At 32.5% G+C, this 7,645-nt stretch overlaps 1 pseudogene; it reads left to right on the forward strand.

The window, feature by feature from the left end:
- The first annotated feature begins 628 nt into the window (after nucleotides 1-628).
- Nucleotides 629-5,400, forward strand: LOC111434921 (annotated as a pseudogene).
- Nucleotides 5,401-7,645: the final 2,245 nt, after the last annotated feature.

Here is a 7,645-nt window from a genome sequence, read left to right on the forward strand (position 1 = left end):
ATTAGGGGAGACTTTGTGGTGTTCTTTGCTCGAGGATAGGATTATTGAGGAGAGTAGCCTACATTAGCTAAGAGAAAGATCATGAGTTTATAAGTAAGAAACAACATCTCCAATTGTACAAGGCCTTTTGGAGAAACCAAAAGTAAAATCTTGAAAGCTTGTGCTCAAAGTGGATAATATCATATTGTGGAGGTTCGTGATTCTTAACGAATTTTTCAATGCATGACTGCCACATTCCATGATTCCAACGTGATGTATATTCCGTTTTGAACAAGTTGAGCTTATTTACTCACCAAGTGAAATTGAAGTCTTAAAAATAAAACGTTTCATTAAAACATAATACTAAGCAAACAACAAAGACGAGAAATCGTGTACAACTCTATGATCAGGAACAATAAATACATGTGTGGTTCTCTTGTCAAACAACGTGGACCACATAAAAAGGACGTTGGCTCAATTTTGTCTCCCACCTTTTTGGTGTTCATAATGAAGGTGTAAATCAAACCTGATGGTCAATTACCAATCTAAAAGAAGAGTACATAAGTATTGATAGGTGATTATCAAACTGGATGGTTAATACAATGAACTAGTCGTAGTTAATTTTGTTTACCTTATCAACAATATTACGATGGATGAAGGTGACAACGATGCCAGAGAGAAGAAGATAAAGATTATGATCAGGTTAATTTTGAAAGACTTGCACTCAACTGCATTAGATGAAGCACAAATCCAACTTGAGACTAATGAGAAATAAAAAGAACAACAAACCAATATTGACGACTAATTCAAGAAGGTAAGTACTCCATCGAAAAAACTATAATGCAAATAGTATTCATTTCTATCCGGAATATTATTTCTTAAAAATATAACAAAAAAGTGTATATCATGGAGCAAATGACTTTGAGCATGAGAAATTGAAATAAAAATTTAATGGAGGGTATAAATTGTCCAACTAATTTAAGTTTTAGATTTAAATAAATGAAATTAAAAGCTACTAAATTTAAGGTCTTTTTTTTTCTCCCCTTAAAAAGTTGATCCAAGCACAAGTTTATTTCCTTTTGAAAAGCAATGGTATTGTATTGATGAATTCCTCAATCTAGTTGTACCCTTTAGTACTGCGTCACACAGCAACACAGCTACTAGCTGGTTAAAATTCAATGAAACTGTACCCTTCTTATTTAATGAAATGGTACCCTTGAAAAGACTATAATTCAAAAAGAAGTTAAGAACAAACACTTGTTTCTCTTTCTTCTTTGTCTTATGGAAGAACTAAGGTGATTAGGGATATATGGGTAGTTGTTGGTGGCGGTTGTCCAAGATGGTTGTGGCTTGTGGTGCCATAATAACAAAATTATTTCAGATAACTAAATTATTTCAGATTTGGTGACCATCCTCATGAAACTATGAATCCTGATTGCGAAAGTATGACCCATGTAAAAAAAAAAAACTCTTTTGTTACCCCTCACCTTTGGCATGATTATGATTAATAGCTACAAAGGTGAGAAAGATCCAGTAGCAACGTCATTGAAGGTGGTGGCGGCCATGGCTATTTCGCCAACTTTAATCGTGAGGAGTTTGTGCCCGACTAAAATGTGGGCGAAAACAATGTACATGGTGATAGGACAAAGCAATACCCATAAATACATATAACTAGTAGTAGCCAACTTTATTTGTCTTGTTAATGATCTTGTGAAGGATGAAGAGGCATTGATGCAAAAGAGGAACGAGACAAAGATTATGACGAGGTCAACTTTGAAAGTCCTACACTCGTTAAAACCGATGGAGAACAAATTGAGCTTGAAGTTGGTAGGAAATAAAAAGAATAAAACACCAGGGAACCATTCAAGAATGATAGTACTCCATTTAAAGAAATATGGTGCAAATAAGATTTATTGCAAGAGAGAATTTTGCCCTAGAATTGAAATTGTAACGACCCTCCGTTTTCTTTTAAAATAAGACCGATATTATATGCATGTCATGACTTTTGTATGTAGAAAAAAATCATTTTAATAATTCGCTTTAAACATTGACATGGACTTAAATGTTCTTAAATTCATTTGAAATTTAATAATAGAATAACATAGATGAAAGACCAGAACGTTCATGTTCACTATGATGTTGTGTGGACCCTTTCCCTCTATTGTATCCAGCAATCGGTTAGCGAGTTCTAGTCCAACGAGTCAGGCCTAGGGGTACGCGAGCCTGTCTGGTGGGCTCATGTGTGCATGTGTGGGTTGTGTGTAGAGAAGTACTACACATCCAACCTTGTTTGAACTTGAAATCTGCCTAAGGCATGACATAAAGTTTGAAAGTGATATGTTCCACCATATAGCATGTGTTTACATTTTTCGACTCCAATAATGGAGTTACTTACTAAGTATTTCTTACAGTACCCAATCGTGTTACTCTTATTTTTCAAGTAAAAGTATGACACCCGTGTACGGATGGAAGGGGTCGCGATGAAAGCCATAAAACCCGTGTTAGAGTATTCGTACTCATATCTTTTTAGTAGCCTTAAGTTCATTTTAAATTTTTTTTTATTATTTATTTTTTACTTTATTATTTTTTAAAAATTTTATTACAAACATTTAAGTCTATTGTATCGTTTAAGAAATATTTTAAAGGAAAGGTTTTGTACTTCCACAGAAATTAATATTCCAAAACCATGACATGGCCTTTGCCTAAGGTTTATGTGGTGGAGAGTAGGGAGGAGAGAGAATAAGTGACCACGACTTCATTTTGTTGTAAAGCACGTTTTTCTCCTTCTAGTTATTTCAAAATGAGAACATTAATTTATAAAAGGAATTGGGAGATAATAGCAATACACTTATTTCACTTTTATGTTATAAAGCAAATGAGAGAGATATGTTTGCTCACAATATGACCATGGGTCTTCTCCATCTTCCTCTTCTTTCCTCCACTACGCTTACCTCCCCACGGGATCTTTCTTCTCATCCTAAAATTTATGTTTCTTTCCAAATGATTAAGTGACCGACTGTCGATACAAAAGTTTATAATACTTCTGTTATTCGGCGGTCAGCAAATTACCAACCTCCTATCTGGAAGCATGAGTTTGTTGAATCACTAACGAGTGAATTTACGGTAATGTGTCGATATAATTTAGTTTGTATATTATGAATATGTTTTCTCGAGTTATTTTTCACCTAAACCCACAACAAAGTCATTATTTAATTTCAAGGAGAGAAAAGTTTAAATAGAAGAGATATGCTAAAAAGAAGAGTGAAAATGATGTTGAACAAAAAATTATTATTGGATGGAGATAGTTTGAGACAATTGGAACTAGTGGACGAACTAACAAAGGCTCGGACTGCTATATCACTTCCGAATAGAAATAAATCAAATGTTAGAGAATATAAATGAAAAGTTTTAGGGTGGAAAGGATTTAGAGTAGAACAAAAACTTATATGCCACCGCTCTTCATTTTAGGATTTTAAGGTAACATGGTTATTATATCCCCGAAGGTAACCCATTTCGTTTTCAAATTCCATTTTGTTGTTTTTTTTCCTTTTTTATATCCCGTTCTCTCAAATAATGCTTCTCATTGATTTTATGCCGTCGTCTTCAAGAAGTTTAATGATGAGTTAGAAAGTTTTAATAGTATTTGTGAAGTGAAAGCTAAGGGAATATTATCCTTATATAAAACTTCCTTTTTAGCAAGGGAAGGTGAAAGCTTTTTGGATGAAGCAAGACATTTTGCCATCCAACATCTATCAAAATATCTTAAATCGAGTGGTGATGAAATAATTTGTACTATGGTAAGGCATGCTCTCGAACTCCCACTTCATTGGAGAATGCCAAGATTGGAGGTTAGATGGTTCATCGATTTGTATCGAAGAAAACTCAAATCAAATCCTGTATTGTTAGATTTGGCCACGTTAGGCTTCAATATTGTCCAATCTACACATCAAGATGACTTGAAATATGCTTCTAGGTAATAATTTTAATTGTCAATTTAAAAAGGACTCTTTTAAATTTTGAAACATGTATTTTGTTTTATTAAATATAATCTAGGAAGTTTTTTCATAGAGAACTTTTAAGTTATATTTGTTATTATTTTTCACCTAATTCTTTTTTAAACATTGAGTCTAATATATTGTAATGGTTTATTTGGTATATGAAGGTGGTGGAAGAGCATTGAGCTCGGACAAAAACTCGATTTTGCAAGAGATAGATTGATAACAAATTTCTTTTGGTCGGTGGGTATGGGATGCGAACCTCATCTCGGATATCTTAGAAGAATGTCTACAAAAATTGCTTCATTAATAACAATAATTGATGATGTTTATGACGTGTATGGAACTTTGAATGAACTTGAACTCTTCACCGATGCTGTCGAGAGGTAACTTCTACCCACTAAATCGAATAAAATTTAACAAAAAAAAAAAACCAATGAAAAAGTTTTTCAAAGACTTGTACTCAAAGTTGTCATAATTAATAAAAGAAGGTTTTATTCAACTAATGATTATATGTTGATACTTTCAGATGGAATATTGGCGCGATTGATTCGTTGCCTAACTACATGAAGATATGTTTTATTGCTCTCCACAACACAATCAACAATATGACTTTCAATGCTGTTAAGAATCATGGAGTCAATGTAATTCAATATTTAAGAAAAATGGTAAACATTTTTTCATTCGATTTAATTTTAGGTTAATTAATTATTTTATTATTATTATTTTGTTTCACTAAGATAATTTTATGACACCCTAACTCCTTCGACATTTAAAATGTTGTAGTGGATAGATTTATGCAAAACGTTCTTGATAGAGGCAAGATGGCACTACACCAATTATAAGCCAACATTCCAAGAGTATTTAGACAATGCATGGATTTTAGCATCGGGATTTCTTCTTCTCGTTCATGCTTACGTCTTTTCTACAGACTCAATAATGAAAGAGGATTTGGAATACTTGGAACACTATCCTGATATTCTTCGACATTCATCCATGATCTTTCGTCTTACCAATGACTTAGCTTCATCATCGGTATTTCTTTTAAAATAAAATTCTTCATGCAATTAATTTCCTAATTTTTTAACATCTAGACCGATAACACTAATATTGAAAATTTTCTAATTCACAGGAAGAAGCAGAGAGAGGCGAAGTTGCTAAGTCTCTCCAATGTTTCATGAATGACATAGGTGCCTCTGAATATGAAGCACGAAGATATATAAAGGATTTGATTATCGAGTCATGGAAGAAATTGAATGAAATTCAAACGTTGAATTATTCAGCGATCATCTCTAAAGATTTTATTGAAATTGCTTTAAATGTCGCTAGAATTTCTCACACAGTCTACCAACATAGAGATGGACACACTATGGAAGATCAAGAGACCAAGGATCGTGTCTCATCTTTATTCATCAAGCCTACATAGATTCTGACAAAAAATGTTATAGGTTGTTTAATCAACGTTTATTTAGTGAATTTATGAGAGAGAAAATAGCATAGAATAAATTTAAAAGTGTTACATCTAACTTCTAAAACATGACTAGATTATGACCATTCTTACATGCACATTACCGAAACCTTTTGAAGTTTAATTAAATTAAGAATAATTTATATATATATATATATATATATATATATATATATATATATATATATATATATATATATATATATATATATATGTTTGAAATTCTAAAATGAAAAATACAACTTAAATCATAAATTTATACACAATAATTTAAAACCCGTCATTATTTTATGTAAAACATGCTTCCAAAATAACAAAAGAATGAGAAAAATTTATGTCGAAACAAAACTCTATCTGAACAATCTCATGACATTCCTAGTAAAGGTCTAGTGAGTGACTCAATTGCTGAAATTTAGATATGGGATCACAAGCATTCATGACTTTAACTAACTTGGTTATGGTGAAATTTAAAACTTAACTTTTTGGTTCCATATACACACTTTTATGTACATAAAATTCTCTAAGCATGCATCACTTTCATACACCCTAGGCAAGCAAACTAGAAAGCGTAAACAAAATTGTCTAGAATTTTAAAGCTATGGTGGAGAACCAAAATAGCTTCCCCATTAAAAATTTTCGTACAGATAGAGGTGCCGAGTTCATGTCTAAAGAATTCTATTTGCTTTGTGTACGGAAAAAGACAACCAAAGGAAGTTAGCATCTCCTTACACTCCATAACATAATGGAATTGACAAATGAAATTGAATTGTTGTGGAGATGGCAAGAAATATCTTACAAGCAAGGAGACTTACAAACCATCTTCGGGTAGAAAGTTTTAGCAATATATGTGTAACACCCGCTCATCGTCAGTGCAAATCACAAGAGCTACCGCTGACATCGATAATAAACTCCGACAACCCATCATAAATTTCAAAAATAATTCCAAAACATCCCGTAAAACATTTAAAACTATACTATTTAAAAACTTAAAATAATCAAAGTAAATTTTTTACAGTAAAAGCACAAGTACACAAAACAGGCACAGGCATGGATTTTCTATAGTCTCTAGCTTGCTGGTCTCGTCCTCATCCTCGGTTGGTCTGCATCAGCTAAATCTGGAAAGAAAAATTAAAAATAATTTTGATGAGTAATTAATTTACCCAATAAGTAGCCCGCTTATCTTTCATGAGTTCATAACTAATCTTTCTAGGTGTTTTTAAGTTTTATTCGTCATTGACTCCTAGTTTCTCTTACTAGAGTCATCTGTTCATTAATGAAGTATCTTAGCTACCTCTAGCTTAGGTTACTGACTCTCTCTCGATATTCTTATCTAGAATTTTTGAACTCGTATGTAAGACTCGCTCTCGGTTAAATACGGCCCGTCTACTAATTTCTCTGGCGGCCTGTTTTATCTCATATACCAACGGTCAGGAGTACTCATGCTCCCTAACTTAGCACACAGCGCATGGGTCAGGAATTCCACGGGAATTGGTAAACTATCATACTCATATAAATAAGTCATGGCTCAACAACCAGCAAGCATATCCTAGAGTCATAACCTTTGCATTAACATGCATAACATACTCACATTTACTTACTGCATGCTTTCATACATTTATCATGTTCAACACATAGAACATTCCGGTTATCATTTATAACATACTTACATCACAGGCAAGCAGTCACAATATACAATAAACATTCAGTATTATCAAAGCTCATTTTAACATTCTAGGCTCTTAATCATGTAAACAATGTACTCACATGTTGTAAACAAGTTAAGAACTAGCTTAAAGAATGATATGCTACCTACCTGATTTCGAACTCCTTTTCCCTTGGATGTTTGTTTAATAGGGTATTTCAACACAATTCCTTCCAATTAGACCTATATTTCACAATTTTCGAACTCCTTTTCTCTTTTTACTACATTTAATCTACCTTACAAAAATAGCATACATGGCTATATACGGTCTCAAAACGAAAATCTTCTGCCTTATAAGGACAACATACATGTGTTTATACAGTCTCAAGCCTTACAAAGAAAACATACATGACTTTATACCGTTTCAAAACGAAAATCTTGACTTTAGTGAGACATTTAAAAAGTTGTAACTTTCATAGTTTATGACCATAATTAGCCATTACGTAAATATAATCTTAAAGTAAATAAAAAAAAAAAGACTTAAAATACATTAAAATATTG

Source organism: Cucurbita moschata, unplaced genomic scaffold, assembly GCF_002738365.1.
Source record: "Cucurbita moschata cultivar Rifu unplaced genomic scaffold, Cmos_1.0 Cmo_Scf00047, whole genome shotgun sequence".
NCBI classification, from domain to species: Eukaryota; Viridiplantae; Streptophyta; class Magnoliopsida; order Cucurbitales; family Cucurbitaceae; genus Cucurbita; species Cucurbita moschata.